The following is a 26,727-nucleotide window of genomic DNA, read 5'->3' on the forward strand; positions in this document are numbered from 1 at the left end:
GATTAGAATTATTCCATGCAGGGCAGTGATAATGCTTCTTGTTGTGGTGGGTTCATGAAGGGATGTGTCCTCACTACAAAAACCATGCAGAGAGCAATAGCCCTCCACTACATGAAAAATTACAGTATATCATTACCTTGCGTTCAGATCCACATTAGCAATCTTCTAATTAAGCCTGCTCCTAGCAGTTTTAAAGCAAGATACCCATGCACTTCAGCAAAGACCAATTTTAAGTAATTATCAGCTTGATTTACTAAGGAGGTTTTTTTTCCCCATTTTCTTCCTATAGGGAAAAGCTTAGTAAGTGAGGCCTAACATATATCATTCTTTATTCTGAATATTTTTTTCTGTCTTTTGGCAGAGTCACCCATTTGAACTCCGACAAGTTTTTTATGGGACTGCTGGTGCCATTCACCCAAGGAGCTTCACATTTACCCTATAGGTAAGGTCCAATGCTGGAACAGTAAACAGCTTTGAAATATTATCAAGCAGCGGTATTGTGCTGAGAAATTGTTATTGTTTAGGTTCGTTTTTCTGATCTTTTTCTTTTTGTTGGGTTTTTTTGGTTTTTTTTCATTTTTATTCATTTCAAAAAATATTTCACACTATTTGCAAACATGTGTACTATTTTCCATACAAATGAGCCAAATAGTTTTCATGATGGGGGGGGGGGCGGGGGCATTGTGTATTCAGTTTGAGGTAAAATTGAACGGAAATAAAAAATGCTACAATTTGGATTGCCATTTGTTTTAAAACAAACAAACATCCCTATTAAACACTAAGGGGTAGATTTTAAAACTTGCGCGCACTACCCGGCGCGCACACATGTACTCGTGATTTTATAACATGCGCGCGCAGGCGCGAACATGTTATACAATCGGGGGTCGGCGCGCGTCGACCCCGCACCAAGCCGCACTGCCTTCCCCTGTTCCCTCCCAGGCCGCTCTAAAATCAGAAAGGCCTCGGACGGAACTTCCCTACCCCACCTTCCCTTCCCCTACCTTCCTGCCCTTTCCCCCTACCTTTTTCTTCTTTTTTCTTTTGTTTTAAAACTTACTTCAGCCCTGGGGCTGAAGTAAGTTGCGCGTGCCGAGCCGAGCGGCAAATGGCCACTGTGCCGGGAGCCTCTGACCCCATCCCACCCCTCCCCTATTTGCAAGCCCCGGGACTTACTCACATCCCAGGGCTTTACGCACGTTGCCGGGCCTTTTGAAAATAGGGCCGGCGCGCGTAACCTTTTGAAAATGTGCCCATATGTTTTGAGCAGAATGAATTTGTTGGCCTAATTTTTAGAAGCTGAAGCTATCCATTACAATTATCCTTTTAGGGGGTAATTTGAATTTCATTGGCTGTGCCTCTAGTTGCGCATAACCCGGAAGGTGGCAATGCTGATACATAAGACATAAGTTGCTGGCACTGAACTCCTTCACATGGGAGAATGCCATATTCCAGGTTTATAAACCCTTAAGATGACTACGATCCTCTCAAGAAGGGTTATTGGTCTTTCCTTCTACCCATCAGGCTCGTCTTGCTAAGACCAGGGAGCATGCATGTTCCTTTGTGGCCCTGTTAATATGGACCTTCCTTCCTCAGGGGCTGTGCCTCATATCTTTTACTAACAGCTTCAAAGAATTGCTATAAATTATTTATTTAGGAAAGCTTTTTTTGTAGCCAGCTCTCACAGCGTACTTTTACAGACAGATTTTGTGATGCTGAGTTACTGTTAATTTTGTTTGATTTTTTTAATCGCTTGTTTATTGTTTTTATTGATTATGTATGTTTTATCCACCACCTAGGGCTATGGCATTGGTGGCTTATAAATATTGACGAATAAAATAAAATACATTTTCAAAAGATGTCTGCGTATAAACCCCAGTTTATACTTGCAAATTGACTTTTGAAAATTATCCTGGGAAGGGTTGTGTGGGGAAAGGTACATGCATGACTCATACATGTGAACTTATCCCCACAATCGCGGTTGCTATTCAGGGGTGGAGTTGGGGGATGGGAAAAGAACATAAGAAAATGCCATACTGGGTCAGACCAAGGGTCCATCAAGCCCAGCATCCTGTTTCCAACAGTGGCCAATCCAGGCCATAAGAACCCAAAAACTAAGCTTTTAACCCCCTTTTAACCCCATTCAGTACATTTAAGGTATGCACATAAGTGTACATGCAGAAAGTTGCAGCTGCTTCAGAACAGATATGACTTACTGTGCATATGTTTATATATGCCTTCTGGGACAATTTGCAAACTTTCAAAGCGGACTTATGCAAAATTTACTCTTCCCGTGCCTTGATTGGGGACTGAATTCTGTATTCTAGCTATTAATGGTTGCTTTCAGGCTGGAGACAAACAAAGAAATTGTGTTTCATAACACAATAAAAAAGAAACCAAGTGGATTGTCACCAGTACACCAACTTCTAAACTAAATGATGCTAGAAGAAAGAAAAATAAAAATATCTATATCTATCTATGAATAGATAGAAAGAGCTATAGATAGAAAGATAGATATAAAATTGACTTTAAAACATCAAAAGGAATAGATTAGATTTCTTCCTAAAATTCTGAAACTAAGGTGTGCTAAAAAACACAACTGACTTTTCCGGTACTATTCTGTTTCCTGCTACAGGTCCTGCAGTTTCCGATTAATCATACTTGATGTTCACCAGCATAATAGAGCTAGCTCAATCTATCATATACAGCCTTCTATAAAATAAGGGTGCATACTGTGTATATCCTTATTTTACTGCAAATTTTTTAATTTTTATTTTTGTTTAATGTTATAATGGCAAGATTTATATAAAGCTGTGCTAGACTGTTCCCAGAAATGTTCAGTCCCCAGTCAGCTTGTCATACATAACCACTAACATCTGCATTTCAAATCACAGTAAACTGTGAATAGAATAAAATAGTCATAATTATATACAGGGAGGGCAGTTTTTAAAGCAATTTGTACAGGTGAAAAACATTTTATCCAGATGAATCAGCTGTCTGAAAATTGCCAACCCTCAATATAGCTAAAAGTCTGCATTTTCTTCCGTGATATGTTGAGATCCATATTCAGAGCCTTTTAGCTGGATAACGCAAAAGTTATCCATCTAAATGACAACTTTTTAAATATTGGACCACTTATCCAGGTAAATTATAGCCGGATATATCATTATCTGGCTATAATTTAGCCAGATTAAAAAAAGAGGCATTCCACGGACTTTCCAGGGTGGACCTAAATTATCCAACTAACTCATCCAATTTTCAGCTGTAACTGACTAAAGGGGTCATTTATCAAAGGCTTATCGTATGCGATACGACTGTATCGCGTGCAATAAGCCTCTATCACATGCGAAAAGGGCCTTTTCGCATGCAATATCATGCAAATTAGGGGGAGGGGAGGAGTCGGCAGTGTCTTCGCTGCCAGTGATAATGTTACTAACATTATCGTCGGCAGAAGCGTGCCGAATTGCGCCACCTTTCATGGTGGCGCTATTCGGTGCAAAAGCCAGCAGCCGGCGCACCGCTATGGTGCGAAGGCTGTGGGCTTTCACAGGCCTGCCCCCCATTTTCGCAGGATTCATCATTCTGCAAAGAATGATGAATCCTGGCCTAAGTTATCTGGCTTTGAGTGCTTCCAGCATAGCTCTGACAGTAGTGGGTAGGGCAGTTTAAGAGGTGTGTGGGAGGAATAGGGTGGGAATGGGAGGGAGAAGAGGTGGACATCCTTCAATGACTTTGACAGATGGGGAGGTGGGAGCAGTGAGACTGGTGCCACCCTCTGATTTCTTTTATTTTTCTAATTGCACTTGGAAGCGTTTGGAGGCAAGGGTAGGTGTAGGAGTGGGCTATGACTCAATAGACCTCTTTTCTTTTCTTTTTTTTTACAGTGAGTGGGGGGAGGATCAGCTTTGAGCAGCTAGACCCATGCACATCTTTTCTTTTCTAAAGCCTTTCTGCCACTTAACTGGCTCTTTTGAATAGAACTGGTTAAGGCTAAAGTTATCCAACCACACGAGGCCGGATAACTTTAGACCGGCTAGTAGCCACATCTTGAGTTAGCTAAGAAACTTATTTGGCTAACTCTAAATATTGGAGTTAGCTGGATAAATTATTTAGCTCACCTAACCCTACCCCCAAAAATGCCCCTAACGTATTTGCCAAACATTTAGCTGGATATTGACTGGATAAATATTGGGGATATTCAAAACTTTCCATTTAGTAGGATAACTTCAGAGTTATTTAGCTATATGGCTTAGAACAGGGGTCGGGAACCTTTTTGGCTGAGAGAGCCATGAATGCCACATATTTTAAAATGTAATTCCGTGAGAGCCATACTAACTACAACCCCCCACCCTCCTGAGTCCCCCAAGACCTACCAAATTAATTTACTACAACCCCCTACTCTCCTGATGCCCCCAAGACCTGCCAAATTAGTTTACTACAACCCCCCCATCCTCCTAAACCCCCCCCCCCCCCAAGACCTGCCAAAAGTCCCTGGTGATCCAGCGGGGGTCCAGGGCTCGCAGACAAATCTTTAATAAAAAAGTAAAAATCTAACAAAAACCCCCACCCTCCTGACGCCCCCCAAGACCTCCAAAATTAATTTACTACAACCCCCACCCTCCTGACCCCCCCAAGACCTGCCAAAAGTCCCTGGTGGTCCAGCCCAAGTCCAGGAGATTGCTCCCGGACCGCTCCTGGACCCCCGCTGGACCACCAGGGACTTTTGGCAGGTCTTGGGGAGGTCAGGAGGGTGGGGGTTGTAGTAAATTAATTTTGGAGGTCTTGGGGGGCGTCAGGAGGGTGGGGGTTTTTGTTAGATTTTTACTGCGAGCCAGATGCAGCCATCAAAAGAGCCATATCTGGCTCCCGAGCCATAGGTTCCTGACCCCTGGCTTAGAATATTGGCCTAATGCTGAACTGTCATACAATATAATAAAAGTAAAAATAAATAAGTAAATACATAAATATCTATATTGTTAAGTATTTCACACTCACAATGACAACGCATAGTACTATGTGGGGCTAGGATACTGACATAGATCACTCACATCTATCCTTTACACCACTCACACCACATAACAACTGACAGGTCAAAGTTCATTTCATGTGTCTATTTCTGGCGGTATTCAAAATTATAGAGAGAGAATTGAGTTGATCCAATGAAAGGCTACCAAAATAATACAGGATCTATACCAAAAACCATATGAGATTAGAAACATGTCGGAATAAAAAGACCATATGGACCATCTAGTCCACCCATATAGCTTTATAATCCCCATCATCCTCTTAGAAATCCCCTGTATTCATCCCATGCTTTCATGAATTCAAATACTATTTTTCTCTCCACCATCTCCACTGGGAGGATATTCCACATATCTATCACCCTCTCTGAAAAGAAATATTTCCTAAGATTATTCCTGAGTCTACTCCCTTTCATCCTCATCACATGACCCCTTGTTCTAGAGCCTCTTTTCTGTTGAAAGAGGCTGACCTCCTGTGCATGGAAACCTTTAAGATATTTGACTGACTCTCTGTTATATCTCCCCTATTTCATCTTTGTCTATCCCCATATGTTTTAGAATGAAGACCACTGACCATTTTAGTAGCCATCCTTTAGACCAGCTCCATCCTGTTTATATCCTTTTGAAAGTGCAGTCTCCAGAATTGTACACAGTATTTCAAGTGAGGTCTCACCAGGGAACAATAGAAGGGCAGTATCATCTCCCTTTTTTTTGCTGATTTTTGCTTTCCTTATACAATCAAGCATCTTTCTGGCTTTTACCTTCACTTTATCCACCTGTTTGGCCATCATCAGATACAATCACCCCCCAGATTCCACTCTTCCTTTGTGCTTAGAAAAATATCATTCCCAATACTGTAACTTTTTCTTGGGTTTTTGCATCCTAAATGCATTATTACTCTGCATTTGTTTGCATTAAATTTAGCTGCCAGACCATTCCTCAAGCTTCGCTAGTCCCTCCTCATATTTTCCACACCTTCCTGATTGACCACCCTGTTAAAGACACTTTCCCCAACAATCCTTCAGTTATGTCACTCACAAAAATATTGAATAATACCAGTTCAAGGACCAGTCCCTGAGGCACACCGCTAGAAAAGCCCCCCTCCTCAGAGAAAACTCCATTTACCACTACCCTGTGTCACCTCCCATTCAGTCAGTTTCTAACCCAAGTCAGTCTTTCTAGATTCCACACCAAGGACACTCAATTTATTTAAAAGTCTTCTACGAGGAACCGTGTCAGCCTTGCTGAAATCCAAGTACACTACGTCTAGTGCTCTACCTTGATCCAACTCTCTGGTCATCCAATCAAAGAAAATGATCAGATCCATCTGACAAGATTTACCTCTGGTAAAACCATGCTGCTTTAGATCCTGCAATCCATTGGATTCCAAAAATTGCATTTTCCTCTGTTTTAGCAGCAGTTACATTAGTTTGTTCTCCACAGAGGTCAGGCTAACTGGTCTATAGTTCCCAGCTTCCTCCTTGCTTTCACTTTTATGAATAGGAACCACATCCGCCTGTTTCCAGTACTCTGGGGCTACTCCAGATTCTAAAGAAGCATTAAAAAGGTCAGCCAGTGAAGTTGTCAGGACATCTCTAAATTCCCTTGCTACCCTTGGATATATCCCATCCGACCCCATTACCTTATCTACTTTAAGTTTAGTTAGCTCCTCATGAATGCACTTTTCTGAAAATCGATTGAGGTGTACCTCACTTCAAATCTTATTTGTGTTCATTTTATGTGGTCCTGGCTCCAGATTCTTCCACAGTGAACATTGAACAGAAATCTTTGTTAAGCTTTTTTGCTTTTTCCTCATCAGCCTCTACATATTCCTTCCCTTCACGTCTGAGTCTCACAATTCCACTTTTATACTTCCTTCTATCATTAGCATATCTAAGAAAAAGTCTTATCCCCCATTTTACAGTATTGGCTATTTTTTATTCTATTTGAATTTTTATGCATTCCTGACTACTTTTCCAGCTTCTATTAATTTATCCAGATATTGTCACCTGTCTTCCTATTTCTGTGATTTCTTGTAGTTTATGAATGCTACCCTTTTCTCCCTTACCTTTAAGGATTTAAATATGTATACCATAGAGGAAAGAAGGAAGGAAAAGATAGAGAAATTCAAATATCTGAAAGGTATAAATAATACTCAAGAAGCAAACAACATTTTTCATAGGAAAGAATGCTCTAGCAAAATGTCATGGTGTGAGGCTCCAGGGATGCATCAGCGCCATGTTCAGTCTTATGCCAACTTTGAGCAGGGATATATACATTCAGGTCTGAGGACTATCAAAGGTAAATAAAAGACATTGGGGCAGATTTTAAGAGCCCTGCTCGCGTAAATCCACCCAGATTTACGCGAGCAGGGCCTTGCGCGCCGGTGCGCCTATTTTACATAGGCCTGCCGGCGCGCGCAGAGCCCCGGGACTCGCGTAAGTCCCGGGGTTTTCCGAGGTGGGCATGTCGGGGGCGTGTCGGGGGCGGGACCGAGCGGCGCGCCATTTTCGGGGCGGGACGCGGCATTTCGGGGGCTGGCCCTGGGGGCATGGCCACGCCCTCCGGAACCGCCCCCGGGTTGCGTCTAGGCGCGCCAGCAGCCCGCTGGCGCACGGGGATTTACTTCTCCCTCTGGGAGGCGTAAATCCCCCAACAAAGGTAGGGGGGTGGGGTTTAGACAGGGCCGGGGGGGTGGGTTAGGTAGAGGAAGGGAGGGGAAGGTGAGGGGAGGGTGTTAGCGAATTCCCTCCGAGGCCGCTCCGATTTCGGAGCGGCCTCGGAGGGAACGGAGGTAGGCTGCGCGGCTCGGCGAGCACCAGCTACACAAAATCGGTAGCCTTGCGCGCGCCGATCCAGGATTTTAGCAGATACGCGCTGCTACGCGCGTATCTACTAAAATCCAGCGTACTTTTGTTTGCGCCTGATGCGCCTACAAAAGTACGCGAGGGCGCCCTTTTTGAAAATCTACCCCACAGGTGTATTTGAGTGATTGGGTGATTGTGGGCAGAATGCCAGGCAGTAATGGCATGGGTAGGGTAGTCTCCCTACCTGCATGGTCCAAATTTCTTTACTCAACCAGAGAGAATATTTTATCTTTTTGCCAAATATGTCTCCAATAACAAGTTATATATGATAATATCTAGTCAAAGAGAGGTGTTCACTATTCATCCTCCAGGAGGCCAAAAAACATTTGCTGAATCACATCCAAAGAGAGTGACTAAGCTTAGGTATAGTTTTTGGGATGGATGTGGGCGGCTTACAATGCCACAGATGTTATTATTAGCCAAATCTAAAACCAACATCTACAATTATCCTTTATGGCTAACAAAAACCAAAAAAACCACTATCAGGCCGATACAGTAAAGTCATGCAGAAAATGGGCACTCAGTGTTGAGCGCCTGCTTTCCTAACTCACGCCCAGCCACCTCTCCTGAGCGCATGATACAATATTTAAATGAGGAGTCACGCTAAAAGAAGATGCTAGGGACAGTTGTGTGCCCCTAGCACCTCTTTGGCAGCAGGCACCCAGGAGAGGTACCTGTCAGTGGGTTAGGAAAATGGATGCTCAATTTTACATGCATCTGTTTTCCTGCTCTGGGCTGGCGTTAATTTCTGAATGTACAAATATGTGGATCGGGCTCGCATTTTTTATTTTTTTTTGTATTTGGGGCCAATAGCTAATAGCCTCATCAACATGCATTTGCTATTAGTTTCGGGGGGGGGGGGGGGGGTTGGATGCGTTTTTTGGACACGCAAAACCCCTTATGGTATAAGGGGTTGTGGATATGTGTCCAACTCCGTGTTAAACAATGCGCTCAGCAGAGCACGCTTTACTGTATCTGCAAGTGACTTTCGAGAGCTCAGTAGAGAAAAAAAGCCTTTAAGACAGTCAACGCAACTCTGCTATTGTTATTACTTCCAGAAACAATTAGCTTTTTTATGCAACTGAAGAGGGAGACTGGGAGAGTGTTCCTCTTGACTGCATTTCTTTATTTGACCATGCTTTCACACTTCATTTCCGCCTTTATACAGCTTTTGTATTCAAGGCATTATTATGTTTCCTGCAGGCAAAATCTGATTCAAATAAGTAGGTGATGAATGTCCATGTTAAGCTGGATCTCCTTTTTTTTTAATTAAGGCCATCTAAATTTAATTTTTGCAATTTTACTCCTGTAAACCATCTAACTGCATATGCTGAATGCACCTCTCTTTTCGTTGTTCTCACATAACCATGCCCGTAAAAGATTTATGACTTTGAAAGGCATTTTTTAATTCTTCAAAGTGTTTCCTTCACATGCTGTACGGATGACTGAAAGACATAAGCAATTAGCATCCAAAAGCAGAGTTTCTTGTCATAGATTCTTTTTAATAGAATGAATTGCATTAACAAGAAGGAATTTTAACTTACAATAGGCTTGAAAAAATGAGGGAATGGTAATATATGAATATCTTTAAAAGATTTTGCAAATCAAATAATCAAACTTGCCAAAGACCTACTGGTTTGTCAAATTGGTTCATGACATTTTTACAAAAATCTGATACAGATCTACCCCCATTGTCCACAAGTTTTATAGAACTCAAACCAGGCTGAAATCTGCTTGGTTCAGGTCAAATTAAGCTGTTTGATACATCCAAAATTGGGAGCTAATTGGAAGAACACAAATGAATCTGTGAAGGTGATCTTAAATGAACATTGCAAGCTAGAGCACAAGACAGCAGCTGAGATCACTTACCGTGGTGAGAGAACAGTACACTCTGTAACAAGAGAATATTAAAAGCAATATTTACTCATTTTTACCCAGAAGTTCCAGAGAAAATATTAATTTTGTTTTTTGTTTTTATTTTATGTTTGTATAAATGTGTGTATTATCTTTATTGTATTAATTATGAATATATTATTGTAAACCACTTAGTAATTGATAGGTGGTATATAAAATGTATTTAAATAAATATGAGAAAAAATTGATTTGTTCATACTAACAAGGACCAGATCTTTCAAAATAAGGCTACAAAAATTACAGAGAGTAATTGTCAATAGTCTGCATAAGTCAGCACTGATGTATATACATGTCATCTAAAGTGACAGCAATATTTTATGAACCATGTGGTGGAAGCCCCACAGTTTAGAAAATGTCATGTATTCCTGCCACAAAGGTATATGCATACGTTTCAGTATGCGCATGTTTGTAAGCAGGAAAATGCATAAACATTTTATAAAAGTATGTGCATTTATTTTACACCCAGAATAATTGTAACATGCAGGGCCAGTGCTTCCGTTAGGCAAACTAGGCAGCAAAATCCAGGCTCATGAGGTTGACATCGGCAGGAAATTTGTATACCAGCTCATTCTTTATCCTGGAGAATAAGACCTCCAGGAAGACAGTGCGAAGATAGTCTTCCCTTCAATTCAGCTCAGTGGCCAGGGTCCGGAACTGTATGTCATAGTCCACTAGAGTCTGGGTGCTCTAGCAGAGTGAAGGAGGTTGAAACCAGAGGTGGCCAGGCACCCAGATTCATCAAAGGCTGTTTTAAAAACTGTGATGAACTGGTGTGGATTCTGGAGGATCGGATCAGAGCATTCCCAGAATGGGGAAGCCCAGGCCATGGCCTTGCCATCAAGGAGAGAGAAAGGATAAAGGTCATTTTTACTGAGTTTTCGGTGAGCAATGCTGGCTGGATTCTCAAGTTGAAACTAACCATGATTCCCTTTTCCAACCATACTGGTCTGTAAATCTTGAACTTTTTACATACCAAAATCAGCAAAGCCATCAGAATCAAAATTTTTAGCATATGATGGGCCTGATGGTGGCTTGAAGAGCTGGTTAATCATGCTAAACAGCTCAACAGTCAATTAAATGAGCTCTGGAGCTGCTATACATAAAACTCTTTATGTGTTCTGTCAAACTCATGCCTTATCTGGACAGCCCACTTGTTTTGAAAGACGCCTTTGTTGATGCATTAGTTCTTTAGCTCATGCATTACTCATGTTTATGCCCATCAACACTGTTCTCTGTTACCTGTATATCACAATTTAGCCTACCCTCTTTTTTAGCTATTCCCTACATTTATTCACGTTATTTTGATGAGTTATTGTTGTCTATTTAATATTTATGTTCTTATGTTCAGAAACTCTGTTTAATGTAACGCCTTAACCGCTACTGTTTTGTTCTATGGAAATCGACCTGATTCGATATTTGTATCGAGAATGTCGGTATATAAAAATCCTAAATAAATAAATAAATATAACTAACCCTACTAGCTTGATATTCAAGCTTAAGTTGAACAGTGCAGTCCTTCTACCATCTCTGATCCACCAGGCACATTTCCTGTTTCTGACTAATCAGTAAAGAGTTAAATCAAGGAACTTGACATACTCTTTTTCATTTTTATTTATTACTTTTTAAGGAGCTGCAGTCTGGATAGGGAATTGGTAAGTGCTGAAGCAGAATCAAAACAAAGCCTATGATATGCACTTACCCATTCTTGCTCAAACTGTGCCACATCAATAGCCCCCTAATAAAACTTGGGATAATCACTTAAAGGTGAATTCTAAAATCCGGGTGTGTGCCAAATTTGGGAGATGTGTGTGCATCTAGCATGTCTACCCAATTTTATAAGCCACCAACATGGGCGCACAAACACCAATGCGCAAATATCTCGCATTGGGGGGGAAAAAAGGGGCAGAATGTGGGTGGAGCATGGGTGTCCTGGGGCAGGGCCAAGAGATATGAGTGCAAGAAGCTTTGTGTCTGGGCTCACCGACCAGGTATATTTGAGTGCAAATGTACTTCTGCTATGGAGGAGGTGTAAGTCTTTAAAAAACTATTTCCAGGCATCTATGAAGTGATTGAGGGGTCAGGGTTAACTGAGGGGAGTGCAAGCTAAAGAACTGGGGGGGGGGGTTAGAGGACTTAGCTCTAGATTGGGTAACCTGTGGATGAACTGGTGAAACTGGTCATGACCTGGGCACACATCTGTTATAAAATTCCCTCACTTATGCATCCCAATGTTGACTTAAGCAGCTGTGCATGCACAAGCTTAAAATTCGGAACATGCAGACGTGTGCCAGGGCTATTTTATAACACGTGTGTGTATGTGCGCACAGGAGATAAAATTGCCTCGATCTGGCCACGTGCCCATATACACATGTATATGTGTGCCTGCTTGCTGATTTGAAAGTTACCGTTCCTCTGAAGGGAACAAATTAACTTTTAGGGAATGAAATTTGAAATAAAACAAAAAATGATCAGACCATAATATTAGCAGAATTCTGAGATCTGTAATTGCTTGCCTAGCAAAACTTTCAGACACCAGCAATAGTTCCAAGATATTGCCTACTTGATGTATAGGACCATTGACCACTTCGGCCATTCCAAGATCTACTGTAGTCAAGAGAAATGATCAAATAAGTTTAGGGGAATCCTCATCCAAATGTGCATTAAAATGCCCTATTTTTAATAGCCTTTTGAATCAAAGACGAAGGGAGGTGACAAAATCAGCTACCTCCGTCAAACGTTTTCCACCAGACCCAGGCAAACAATATACAAGCCCAATGGCCTAACTCAAAAAATCCACTAGCAAACTTTCAGCCCCATGCCCCAGATGACGGCCCAGATGCTTTACAGCTAACTCGTCCTTATAAATCAGATCATCCCTCCTTCCACCCAACTCTAGCATAATGAAAATAGCAATAGCTCTCTGTACACAATTGAGATACCTCATCTGCTTCCGAATACCATGTTTCAGTTAAGATCAGCGTATCGGGCCAGTCATCTACAAGTAAAGCAAAAATAATACCTCCTTTGCTGCTAACAGAGCAGACACTGATGTAGATCATAGATAGAGAGAGGCGGTCCCTATTAAAAAGTATGAAAGCAACAGAAGTAAGGACATTGGTCTTTGGGTATACCTGAAGAGGAATGCCATGAGAATCCCTTCTCATCTGACATTTTGGGTAATAATCATATCTACCGAGTCCCCATATCACTGAAATTTTGCTCCCTCCCCTGCAATTCCATTCTAACACTATCAACAATCTGCTCTCCCAAAAGTAGTTTACAGAACAATCAGAACACCAGTAAAACAATCCAATCCCTACTCAAAACCCCTAAGACAAGACCCCCCTGAAACAAAACACTCTTCCCCTTTGTCTTGGCCCTTTGCTAGTGGCCCGCCGTTAAAAATGAAATGCTTGTTAATGGGCTGTTGGTATGGGTGGGCGTTTACATTTTTTTTTAATTTCCTTTCTGTTGTTTTTGTAATGGGCTGTTGGTATGGGTGGGCGTTTACTTTTTTTTAATTTCCTTTCTTGTTTGTTTTGTTAATGGGCTGTTGGTATGGGTGGGCATTTACTTTTTTTTTAATTTCCTTTCTTGTTTGTTTTGTTAATGGGCTGTTGGTATGGGTGGGCGTTTACATATTTTTTTAATTTCCTTTCTTGTTTGTTTTGTTAATGGGCTGTTGGTATGGGTGGGCGTTTACTTTTTTTTTAATTTCCTTTCTTGTTTGTTTTGTTAATGGGCTGTTGGTATGGGTGGGCATTTACTTTTTTTTTAATTTCCTTTCTTGTTTGTTTTGTTAATGGGCTGTTGGTATGGGTGGGCGTTTACATTTTTTTTTAATTTCCTTTCTTGTTTGTTTTGTTAATGGGCTGTTGGTATGGGTGGGCGTTTACTTTCTTTTTAATTTCCTTTCTTGTTTGTTTTGTTAATGGGCTGTTGGTATGGGTGGCGTTTACTTTTTTTTTTAATTCCTTTCTTGTTTGTTTTGTTAATGGGCTGTGGTATGGGTGGGCGTCTTACTTTTTTTTTTAATTTCCTTCTTGTTGTTTTGTTAATGGGCTGTGGTTAGGGTGGGCGTTTACTTTTTTTTTTAATTTCCTTTCTTGTTTGTTTTGTTAATGGGCTGTTGGTATGGGTGGGCGTTTACATTTTTTTTTAATTCCTCTTCTTGTTTGTTTTTGTAATGGGCTGTTGGTATGGGTGGGCGTTTACATTTTTTTTTTAATTTCCTTTCTTGTTTGTTTTTGTTAAGGGCTGTTGGTATGGGTGGGCGTTTACATTTTTTTTTTTAATTCCTTTCTTGTTTGTTTTGTCTAATGGGCTGTTGGTATGGGTGGGCGTTTTTACAATTTTTTTTTTAATTTCCTTTCTTGTTTGTTTTGTTAATGGGCTGTTGGTATGGGTGGGCGTTACATTTTTTTTAATTTCCTTTCTTGTTTTGTTTTGTTAATGGGCTGTTGGTATGGGTGGGCGTTTACATTTTTTTTTAATTTCCTTTCTTGTTTGTTTTGTTAATGGGCTGTTGGTATGGGTGGGCGTTTTACATTTTTTTTTAATTTCCTTTCTGTTTGTTTTGATAATGGGCTGTTTGGTATGGGTGGGCGTTTACATTTTTTTTAATTTCCTTTCTTGTTTGTTGTTGTTAATGGGCTGTTGGTATGGGTGGGCGTTTACATTTTTTTTTAAATTTCCTTTCTTGTTTGTTTGTTAAGGGCTGTGGTATGGGTGGGCGTTTACATTTTTTTTTAATTCCTTTCTTGTTGTTTTGTTAATGGGCTGTTGGTAGGTGGGCGTTTTACACTTTTTTTAATTTCCTTTCTTGTTTGTTTTGTTAATGGGCTGTTGGTATGGGTGGGCGTTTACATTTTTTTTTTAATTTCCTTTTCTTGTTTGTTTTCTTAATGGGCTGTTGGTATGGGTGGGCATTTACTTTTTTTTTAATTTCCTTCTTGTTTGTTTTGTTAATGGGCTGTTGGTATGGGTGGGCCGTTTTACATATTTTTTTAATTTCTTTCTTGTTTGTTTTGTTAATGGGCTGTTGGTTAGGGTGGGCATTTACTTTCTTTTAATTTCCTTTCTTGTTGTTTTGTTAATGGGCTGTTGGTATGGGTGGGCGTTTACTTTTTTTTTAATTCCTTTCTTGTTTGTTTTGTTAATGGGCTGTTGGTATGGGTGGGCGTTTACTTTTTTTTAATTTCCTTTCTTGTTTGTTTTGTAATGGGCTGTTGGTATGGGTGGGCGTTTACTTTTTTTTTAATTTCCTTTCTTGTTTGTTTTGTTAATGGGCTGTTGGTATGGGTGGGCGTTTACATTTTTTTTAATTTCCTTTCTTGTTTGTTTTGTTAATGGGCTGTTGGTATGGGTGGGCGTTACATTTTTTTTAAATTTCCTTTCTTGTTTGTTTTGTTATGGGCTTGTTGGTATGGGTGGGCGTTTACATTTTTTTTTAATTTCCTTTCTTGTTTGTTTTGTGAATGGGCTGTTGGTATGGGTGGGCGTTTAACATTTTTTTTTTAATTTCCTTTTCTTGTTTTGTTTTGTTAATGGGCTGTTGTATGGGTGGGCGTTTACATTTTTTTTAATTTCCTTTCTTGTTTGTTTTGTTAATGGGCTGTTGGTATGGGTGGGCGTTTACATTTTTTTTTAATTTCACTTTCTTGTTTGTTTTGTTAATGGGCGTTGGTATGGGTGGGCGTTTACATTTTTTTTTAATTTCCTTTCTTGTTTGTTTTGATAATGGGCTGTTGGTATGGTGGGCCGTTTTACATTTTTTTTTAATTTCCTTTCTTGTTTGTTTTGTTAATGGGCTGTTGGTATGGGTGGGCGTTTACATTTTTTTAAATTTCCTTTCTTGTTTGTTTTGTTAATGGGCTGTGGTATGGGTGGGCGTTTACATTTTTTTTTAATTTCCTTTCTTGTTTGTTTTGTTAATGGGCTGTTGGTATGGGTGGGCGTTACATTTTTTTTAAATTTCCTTTCTTGTTTGTTTTGTTAATGGGCTGTGGTATGTGGTGGGCGTTGTACATTTTTTTTTAATTTCCTTTCTTGTTTGTTTTCTAATGGGCTGTTGGTTATGGGTGGGCATTTACTTTTTTTTAATTTCCTTCTTGTTGTTTGTTTGTTAATGGGGGTTGGTATGGGTGGGCGTTTACATATTTTTTTAATTTCCTTCTTGTTTGTTTTGTTAATGGGCTGTTGGTATGGGTGGCATTTACTTTTTTTTTAATTTCCTTTCTTGTTTGTTTGTGGTTAATGGGCGTTTGGTATGGGTGGGCGTTTACATTTTTTTTTAATTCCTTTCTTGTTTGTTTTGTAATGGGCTGTTGGTATGGGTGGGCGTTTACTTTCTTTTTAATTTCCTTTCTTGTTTGTTTGTTAATGGGCTGTTGGTATGGGTGGGCGTTTACTTTTTTTTTATTTTCCTTTCTTGTTGTTTTGTTAATGGGCTGTTGGTATGGGTGGGCGTTTACTTTTTTTTTAATTCCTTTCTTGTTTGTTGTTGTTACTGGCTGTTGGTATGGGTGGGCGTTTACTTTTTTTTTAATTTCCTTTCTTGTTTGTTTGTTAATGGGCTGTTGTTAGGGGTGGCGTCGTTTACATTTTTTAAATTTCCTTTCTTGTTTGTTTTGTTAATGGGCTGTTGGTATGGGTGGGCTGTTTTACATTTTTTTTTTAATTTCCTTTCTTGTTTGTTTTGTTTAATTGGCTGTTGGTATGGGTGGGCGTTTCTTTTTTTTTTAATTTCCTTTCTTGTTTGTTTTGTTAATGGGCTGTTGGTATGGGTGGGCGTTTACATTTTTTTTAATTTCCTTTCTTGTTTGTTTTGTTAATGGGCTGTTGGTATGGGTGGGCGTTTACATTTTTTTTTAATTTCCTTTCTTGTTTGTTTTGTTAATGGGCTGTTGGTATGGGTGGGCATTTACATTTTTTTTTAATTTCCTTTCTTGTTTGTTTTTTCCCTTTTCATTATTTTTTTTTTCATTTTATTTGTGATTTTATTTTGTTTTTTCAAAACAAAATAAAATCACAAGATGAAATATAGTGCCTCCCTCAGGTAATACCAAGAACTTACCTGCAAGGGAGGGGACGCTACAACAGAAGAGCCCCCACCTATCCTGGGAGGGGTAGAGGAGAACAAGGTGGGGGTTGTGGGTTATGGTATAGCAAGTGGGGAAAATAAGTCCCATGCCCAACAGCAGTCTACGTTCCCTTCTCTTTTCTTTTCTAACTCCTGCTTCCATAGAGAAAGATACCACAGATAACCAGCACACAAAACAACTTTTAATACTTTTACAACAATCAATCTGAGTAAACTGGGGGAAAACAGTGGGTAAGAACTGGCAGGCCTATACAGTACAGTGCGCTCCGGTGGAGCGCACTGTTACCCCGCGATTGGACGTGCGTTTTGGACGCGCTAGCTTTACCCCTTATTCAGTAAGGGGTAATAGCGCGTCCAAAACGCACGTCCAACCCCCCCCCCCCCCCCCCCGAACCTAATAGCGCCCGCAACATGCAAATGCATGTTGATGGCCCTATTAGGTATTCCCGTGCGATACAGTTAATAAAATGTGCAGCCAAGCTGCACATTTTACTTTAAGAAATTAGTGCCTACCCAAAGATAGGCGCTAATTTCTGCCAGCACCGGGAAAGTGCACAGAAAAGCAGTAAAAACTGCTTTTCTGTGCACCCTCCGACTTAATATCACGGCGATATTAAGTTGGAGGTCCCGAAAGTTAAAAAAAAAAAGTAAAAAAAAAAAAATTGAAATAGGCTCGCGGGTTGAAAACCGGACGCTTAATTTTGCCGGCGTCCGGTTTCCGAACCCGTGGCTGTCAGCGGGTTTGAGAACCGACGCCGGCAAAATTGAGCGTCGGCTATCAAACTCGCTGACAGCCGCCGCTCCTATCAAAAAAGAGGCTCCAGGTATGCGCTAGAGTCCCTAGCGCCTCTTTTTACCGCCGGCCCTAATTTTAATAAATTTAAATACTGTATTGCGCGCACAGGAGAGTGGCCACTCGCCCGCGATTTTACTGTATCGGCCCGAATGGTATTAATGCAGCGTAAAGACATACAGTTAATACTTTTCTATATATGTATGTATAGATTCTAGAGGCACCACAGGTCTATGGAAGTGATGTTATATATATATATATATATATTTCTGTGTTTTAATGGCAATACAGATAATATATCTTGGGCAGTGCTGGTGAAAGGAAAGGGAAACTCTTCAAATTCTGAACAATCTAGTATATACTAAGTGCGCAAAACTGTCAATATCTTATATAAGATTTTCAGTGCTGTTGGTGCACTTTTATGTTGTGACCTTTGGTGGAAGTAAATCTGTATAGTACGGTCAGGATCCAAGGGTTTTTTGCAGTTAAGTCTAATGTCTTGTAACCCTGGATCAGGCAAGCTTTGATGGAGCTCTTTACTGCAGCCTTTAATCACACACTGGCCTCAGGGATCAGACGAACAACCAGATTGGCTTGTAAGCAGACTAACACAGGGAGTTTAGAGAGCTATGGCATTTTTTTTCCTCTCTCTCTCTCTCTCTCTGGGTTTTGTTGCATTAAACAATAAGAGCAGATTCTCTGTCTCACAATAGCATTTGGGAAACCTGATCGCACTTATCCGATCTCTTTCTCAGCAGGGAGGTTCCTCAACAGGCTCCTAGCTTCACTATCCAGGGATGATATTCCACTCTCTGGCTGCCTCACTCCTTCCCCATCTTTTCCTCTCTGGAATGCAGGGTTTTTTTTCCTCTGTCTTCTCTTCTGCTCACATGAGTCTGCCAGCTCCCAGATCAAGCAACTCTTTACCCCACAACCCTGTAAAACAAAACAAAACAAAAAAACAAACAACCAACCAACAAGCTTATAAGCCTGCGGTGTTTTTTATATTGTACACCACTGATAAATCAGCCAATCCCTCACTAGCTTCCTGGTTCTAGTGAGCTCTCATTAGCTGGCCACCCTTAGAAGTCCTCCTCATGCAGCCCAGATACATCAGCTTGTCTGGGGAGAGGTTTTCTCTCTCTTCTCTTCACATGGTTAACCCTGCAGTTGCTGGCTTTTGCAGGGACTGTTTGGTATAAAGGTCAAACACACAAACAGTTCTTTAGCTTGTCTTTTTTTTTTTTCTTGTTCTCTGTAGCTAGCAGGTTGGGCAGCGTAGGCAAGCGTGAGGCACAATTTTAACAGTCACTTGTGCATTATTGTCCTGGGTCTCACTATGCAACCTAAGCAAAGTGCAGGTCTATAAGGACAGGGACCAAATTTAGGAGACCCTGCACAGTAAAAAAAAACAAAAGACAAAATTAAAAAAAGAAAGAAAATAGATCCAAGGCCCCTGCTCCCCCAATAGAAACCCCCCCCCCGCCCCCAACACTGCCACATTTTAAAAAATTAAAGATCCCCACAGGCCGGCCTGCACCCATCTTACCCTTTTCTAGGGTCTCTGAAAGCCAAAGGAGTGATCCCTGGGCACTCCTGGCCCACCAAATTGATCTTTCAAAATCGTGCCAGCACCATTTTGTTGAATGGAAGTTCCTCTATACCTCTGCACATCTGTACAGCAAAATGGCAGCAGCCTCAGGGCTGGCTAGTGCCATTTTGAAAGATCAACCCAGCTGGGCAGGAGCAGAAGAAATATTGGAAAAGTGAAACATTTAAAGATCTATATTCCTTGAATGTGGTCCTTACTTTGTTCAGATTCAAACAAAATGATTACCACAAATGTTTTACTCCCTTTAGCTATGAAAATTCCAACGCTAATCTTTGTACCAGCACTTAAACTGGAAATCAAATCATTTATTTTCAGATTCACATTCTGTTGTAGTTTCCTGGCTATGAAGTTTCTAGCAAATTACCCATCATATTATGAAAATTATTTAATCTTTGATAATTGTGCAAGTTTTGGCTCTTTGTATCCTTTGTCAAAGTACATCCACAGTAGTAAATATATTTGACAATGCACCTGAGACATTAGGCAATGACATCTCTGGTCCTCATCAAAGAAACATACAGTTAAAACTTTAGATGTTATGTCAAAGAAAAATAAAACACAGCAAAAAAAAAAAAAAAGATAATTGAATCAATTTTGGAAGTAAACAATTTTTTTAATAAACTAATGTTTGCCTTGATGTATTACTTTGAAATATTCTCTAACACAGTGAGCAAATTGGTTTATCGATTTTCCTGTAAGTTAAAATGTTTTTATTTTATTCAGCAAATTCCAATTTTATCCTTTAAAGTACTACATAATCTGTGTTTGGCTTCTCAAAATGCTAAATGTATATTCTACTGTTCTAATGTGCCTGAGGTTTCTTTTTCCGAGTTCTTAATTAGATTTACTGCATATCCTGGAAAAGGTAGCATTATGCATTAAAGAACCCCTAATTGATTTGCTTTGAATATAAAGGAAAACAATATAAAATGTTTGGTATTTAGCATTTTATATAGCACTTTACCTGAGATAAGACTTAGAAAATGCATCAGAATTACAAAATGACATTCATGCTACTGAGGAATTGCCTAAAGTAACTCTTATTTTTTCTGAGACGGGAATCATGCAAGGGTGTTTTTAAAAGATACAAAGTGGAGAGAAAGGGATGTTAAACCTTCTCAGTTCTAAAATGGCCTAATAATTGACTGCCAGTACAATTGAATCCTGCTGGGTAATGGGGAAATGTCTACCATGTGAATATAAAAGGGGGTTATTTACGATACCCAGTGAGCCGTGATTTATTGCCTACTGTAGGTTATCGCAAAGAAAAAGAAAAGCAAAAAATAAGTTGTGAAGAGCAAAAGAATGTGCATCATTTTGGTACTGCTATTTTGTACAAAAGGAAACATTAAAGGGGCCAATTCACTCACATTGAGGCCAGAAATGAGGATGATGCAAAGATCTGTATGGGCAGGCCAGCAAATAAAAATATTGTTTATTGAAAGCTGGAACAGAGGTCATACAAAAGACCAAAAAGAGGTGAAAATGGGGATTTAATGAGGCATTTGGGCCCACATAATGCATTTCCTACCTATGAGGCAGTGCCCCTAGTGTTCCCCTATTTATTGGTGGTGGACCAGGCTAGATGCCTGGTCCACCTTAAATTAGGTTTTTCCAAAGAACCCAGGGAAAGCAGTGAGTGGGACCAGGGAGCAAGCTCTCTTCTTCCAGCAAACTTAAACAGGGGGAGCTGGGATGACCTCGAGGAGGCTCTGCCTGGCCCAAGCCGTGTCCCTGGACTCCAGCCTGGATGCCTTTTGTGGTTAGGTTGGGGGTCAGAGTGGCCTAGAAGGCTCTAGCAGGGCCTGGGAAGGCCAAGCTGGGCAGGACTGGGCCCTGGGTTAATTTTTGGCAGGGCAGTTAGGTTGTTGGGGCCATGGGAGGTCTGGCCTCTTATTTAATCAATTCAGTTTGTTTTGTTTTTCTTATTTTTGTGTTTGTTTTTTAATGTTTTTATCAGTTTGGAAAAATAATTAATACTCCCCCCCCCAAAAAAAACATTAAACAAACCAAAACAACATGCCCTTTCTCCCCCCCCCCAAAAAAAAAAACAATGAATAATGAACTGAACCAAATATTTTGCAGATGCCCATCCGTACTGTAACCCCTGTGCCACTTCTCTACTATGTTTGAGCTCTTTTGGGAAGGGAATATAAAATCAGGGGGAAAGCCCCAGGTATTTGTAAGTGAAGGCTAAGAGCATCATAACCCAACAGAGGCCAGGTTTTGACTGAGCTGAAAGCCTAAAGGAACAGGAGAAAACTGCCAGTCAGAAAACAAAATAGTCTGATAAATTCTCTTCTCTAGATTCTGAAGACTAATTATTAACATTACATTGGTTATGGTGTTATTTTAGTGAGTAAGAAGCACCATAAAAAGAGAGAACTCAAAAAGGGTGAATTTTAAAAGCCTGATGTGCACATCAGTCAGGGGATGCACGAATATGTTGGGCCGGCGTGTGCCAAGCGGATTTTAAAAGCCGCTCGGGTATGTGCGTACCTCCCGCTGCACGCACAAATGAAAGGTTCCGAAAAAGGGGGCGGGGCGTGGGGGGTGCGGTCTGAGCAGGGCGTGAGCGTTCCTGGATTTCACCTTGAAATTTGCGTGTAAATGCTTGTGCGCACAGGCGCGTGCAGCAGTCCCCTGCCGCAAAACTTTTCTTCTGCTGTGAATGGAGTGTAAGTCATGAAACAAAAAAAAAACTAAACAGATCAGTGGCGTTTTAAGGGTCGGGGCTAATGGGGGGGAAGGAGGGCTATTAGACCAGGCGGGGTTTGGAAGTCCTGTCCCTTAACTGGGCGAACTGGGAGCAAACTTGGAAACTGGGCAATGACATCAGCACATGTTTCTTTTAAAATTGCCCCACTTACGCGGTAGAAGCGGGATATGCGCGCCAAGCATGCACCCACTTAATTTGGTAACCTGCATGCATTTACCTGTGTACCTTATAAAATAATACATCAGTAATGGGAATCGCATCTACTAAATCATGCAACTCTATATTAATTTGTAAATGAGCCAATAAGCAAATCGGGTTTCAGTGTTTATACACACAATACAAATTTTTCACAGTGTATATTTATTTGTTTATTTATTGCATTTCATCCCTTTATAAACAAAATGTTTACAAAATATTAATTGCAAAATACATATTCAAACATATAACTTATTATAATACTTACTTCTACTAACAAACACAGAAGACTGATGGATAATAGACTACACACCTCATAAAAGCGGCACCAGCCACATCCAAAATGCATCATATAGAATCCATCACCACCGCTCTTGCTATCGTGACGCTATGTGACAACTCATACCTAGGATACAAACCAACCGTTACAAGAGATATTCACCCAACACCGTAATAAAATGCATTTGAAAATTACCTTCCTTATCATTGGAGGCAATTACCTTCCACATTACATATTTTTAGCTAGTTGACGCTGGTCAACCATTGCCCCTACCATGTGACACGGGCTGGCCAATGGCACCGGTAGCCCCTGTAACATGGTAAGGGCTAAAGGCCACCAGCGCCATTTTAGTTAGTGGCAGCCGATGACCCAGGAGCGGCAGATCACTCCCAGCCCCCGCTGGATTACCAGGAGTTTTTGTGAGTCTTGGGGGGGTTGGGAAGGTGGAGGGGTTATTTTATTTAAATTTGGGAGGGTAGCACAGGGGGTGGGGGGGGGGGCATGTGGTCCCTGCCCCCAGAGGTAGGAGTCAGGGCCACACCCCTCCCCCCTGTCCCCAAGGTCAGGGGGGAGGGGTGTGGCCTTTGCAGCATCTTAGAAGATCCCTTAAAAAAAAACAAAAAACAGAGCTACTTTTTCACATTTGCATTTTCTAAAAACATTGTACTAAATGAATCAGAGATGAAGGATTAAGACATATTCCACTCTGGTTTATGTTCTCAAGAAAACTGGTCCTCCTCTCTAATGGAAAATCTATTTTTTTCAGATTAATGCAATTTAGACCATTAGCATAAGGTCAGGGAAAAGGTTAAACCATCCTGATATCTGTTGGAAAAAAGATGAGCTGGGACATACAAAGAATAAAAATTATTCTAACTCCGAAGAGCCGTCATAAGATTACTGCATAAAGCTATCAGATAATTACAGATTTAAAGGAATTTCTCATTTTCACCTCTGAACAGCATTACATTCTGTAATTATTGGTTGTTGTTGGGTGGGGGGTTTCTAGCAAATACCCAAAATGCTCCAGAGATAATAGCAATATACCAGCTTGTAAGACAAACGACTTCAGTTCAATTGCTTCACTTTGATTTTGCTACAACAAAACCACATCAAAGTTGGACTTTGATTAAAAAAAAAAAAAAAAAGTAATATGTGGGATTTCTGCTGTGTTTGATGTGTCCTTCAGTTCATTTAGCCAAAAGGGTCTCGAAGAAGTATTACTGTTCAATCTTTTGTCAATATTCAGACACACATGCAGTGGAGTAAAGTCGAGCCAGTGACTGAAATTTGGGGCCGCACTGTGGGGCGGATTTTAAAAGGCGCGCGAATAGCCTACTTTTGTTTGCGCTCCAGGCGCAAACAAAAGTACGCTGGATTTTAGTAGATACGCGCGGAGCCGCGCATATCTGCTAAAAACCTGGATCGGCGCGCGCAAGGCTATCGATTTTGTATAGCCGGCGCGCGCCAAGCCGCGCAGCCTACCCCCGTTCCCTCCAAGGCCGCTCCGAAATCGGAGCGGCCTCGGAGGGAACTTTCCTTTCCCTCCCCTCACCTTCCCCTCCCTTCCCCTACCTAACCCACCCGCCCGGCCCTGTCTAAACCCCCCCCTTACCTTTGTCGGGGGATTTACGCCTCCCTCCGGGAGGCGTAAATCCCCATGCGCCAGCGGGCCTCCTGCGCGCCAGGCCGCGACCTGGGGGCGGGTACGGAGGGCGCAGCCACACCCCCGGACCGCCCCGGGCCGTAGCCACGCCCCCGTACCCGCCCCCAAAATGCTGCCGACACGCCCCCGAAACGCCGCGACGACCGGGCCCGCCCCCCCGACACGCCCCCCTCGGAGAACCCCGGGACTTACGCGAGTCCCGGGGCTCTGCGCGCGCCGGGAGGCCTATGTAAAATAGGCTTCCCGGCGCGCAGGGCCCTGCTCGCTTAAATCCGCCCGGTTTTGGGCGGATTTACGCGAGCAGGGCTCTGAAAATCCGCCCCTGTGGGTGTACTTGATTTGATCAAACCAAACAAATCGAAACACAGTGCAAGAATTTCTATAACTCTTTAATTAAGCAGAAAATGGGACTGACTTGATTGTACCTGCATTCATTTTCCTGTTTTGCAGGACTGATTATGGAAAGCCAATAATTAAGATGGGGAGAGTTAAGTTAGGTTTCTTTGGTCAAAAAATACCAATGGGTATTTGTAACTCATCAAAACAGTACCTTTGAAGTAATATTTAAAGAATGTTATTAAATGGAAACACTTTGCAAGTTTTAACTTGATAATTTGGTGCTTTTTATCATATAACAAATATTTCTTGCTATATCTGAATTCGGCATTATGAGAGTAACTGTCAAACAGCAATGCGTGGTGACATATACAAGTGTATATGGGTCGCGTGTAGATCTATGATAATGTTTTCTCACCCGCACATATCATATACACATACTCTAAAATACGCGCATCTTTACCCCAGAGCTCACAAGTGTATGTATACTTATGCATGAGTACATGCAGTGCATTGAAAGCAAATATCGCAATGCATTGAACGCACGCGTACCCTTTCTTTTTCTTTTTCAAAAATATACACGGACATATTTGCTGCATGAAAATAAAGTAGGATTTACTCGCATGAAACCTGATGTACGCATGTTAGTCAGCACATGTTGAAGCGTGCACATAACTGAAATTAACCAGTTTACCAATTACTCCACCAGTTCACCCAGTCCTTTTCCAGGTCATCGAGACCAGCCTGAGCCCCCCAGGTCACCCAGACCTCCCACCCAGTCAATACTACAATCAACAATTATGTCATATAATTAGCAGGTGTAAAATTAAAAAGTTGCCAAATATGCATGCGTGTCTTTTAAAACAGTAACTTCCATGTGTAACCTGGCCCCGCCCTGGAATGCCCCTAGACTGCAGCTTTTATACGCACACATATGTGCGCCCAAAATGTAAAGCACACATGCACTCTCGATATTTATGAAATAATAATTACACAAGTGCAGGCTTCTTATGCATGTATACGCTCATTTTTACATGCGTCAACCGAGGCATCAGTCAGCCGGCCGATCCCCCTAACTTCCCCCTGCCCGAGCACAGGCCATGGTGCGCCCCCCCCTCACTTCCTTCCCCCTGCCCAAGCACAGGCTGTGGGGCGCCCCACCTCTGTGCAGGACACAATAAACAAGAGTCGGTTGTTCGATTTGGAAAACCTATGTGGCTGCAGCTTCATTATAACAATCCCAGTACACACAGGGTTAGGTGCTGAGCCTCCTAACTTATCACCGCCCCTTTCTTTGCTGAGATCCTGCACCAGTCCTACACCCTAGAGCTGATCACCAGGGCCATCAACCATGCACCCTGAGGGCCGCTCCTGTGCCCCAGGCATCGCAAGGCCTTATAACGGGCTAGAGCCGAAGCTCAGAAGACGACATGTCCCTATCCTGAGCTGTCAGGATCTACCCCCTATTTATCTCTCTCTCTCCCTCCCCCGAGGCTCAGACACCCACTGGAACAATTATACATTCTTTACATAAAAATAACATCGCTATTCCCAACATCGAATATCTAACTCAGAACACTTTAACAGCATAGGGAGGGCAGGCAGGAAATTGCCCCAATTGACAGAGGGGGGGGGATGCTGATCCAAAAGGGGAGAGAAATGGCCTCCTCTCCCTTTTAAATGGTGATTGGCAACCCCCCCCCCAATGCCCCTTGGGCAGCTGGCCAATGAGGCGCCACCCAAGTCAGCTGCCCAGAGACGACATGCCGGCCCAAGTATCTCCTCCTCTCTACCAGGTGGCCAGCCAATGTGATGGCACGCTGGACCAGCCGGCCATGATGTCACGACCTTCCATGCAGCCTGCTGGGATCAACCTGGAAGGGGCGGTGCCGCCATGTGGATGACCCGCCAACCAGGAAGCTGGGAGAACTCCCCCCCCCCCCTCGAAGGGATGAAAACCCGCCACAGTTAAGTCCTGCGTAAGAAAAGGGGGGAAGGAAAGGCAGGGCAGTCGAGAAATGTTGCCAAACCCCCCCCCCCCCCCAGATAACCAAGTCAGTGGGGGAAAAGGGGGTTTGGGGCAGCCGTATCGCCATGATTTATCCGTTGCCGGCAGCGCTCAATCACAGGGCTTGGCAGCCGCCCCAGTCTCTTTGAAAATTCATCCCTTTATCTGTTCCATTGTACGCTGCACTGATCTTTTTGGATTTCCAGATTATAAAAAT

The 26,727-nt window shown here is 41.8% G+C and overlaps 1 protein-coding gene across 1 annotated transcript in view; it reads left to right on the top strand.

Moving 5' to 3' along the window:
* SEMA6D (semaphorin 6D) overlaps positions 1 to 26,727 on the top strand; it is a 549,700-nt gene that overhangs the window by 194,720 nt on the left and 328,253 nt on the right. Inside the window, exon 2 of the mRNA XM_029574820.1 lies at positions 362 to 442. The gene's annotated coding sequence lies outside the window, so the exon portion shown is untranslated. The remainder of the gene's footprint in view (positions 1 to 361; positions 443 to 26,727) is intronic.

The sequence above is a fragment of the Rhinatrema bivittatum genome, chromosome 13 (genome assembly GCF_901001135.1).
Source record: "Rhinatrema bivittatum chromosome 13, aRhiBiv1.1, whole genome shotgun sequence".
NCBI classification, from domain to species: domain Eukaryota; kingdom Metazoa; phylum Chordata; class Amphibia; order Gymnophiona; family Rhinatrematidae; genus Rhinatrema; species Rhinatrema bivittatum.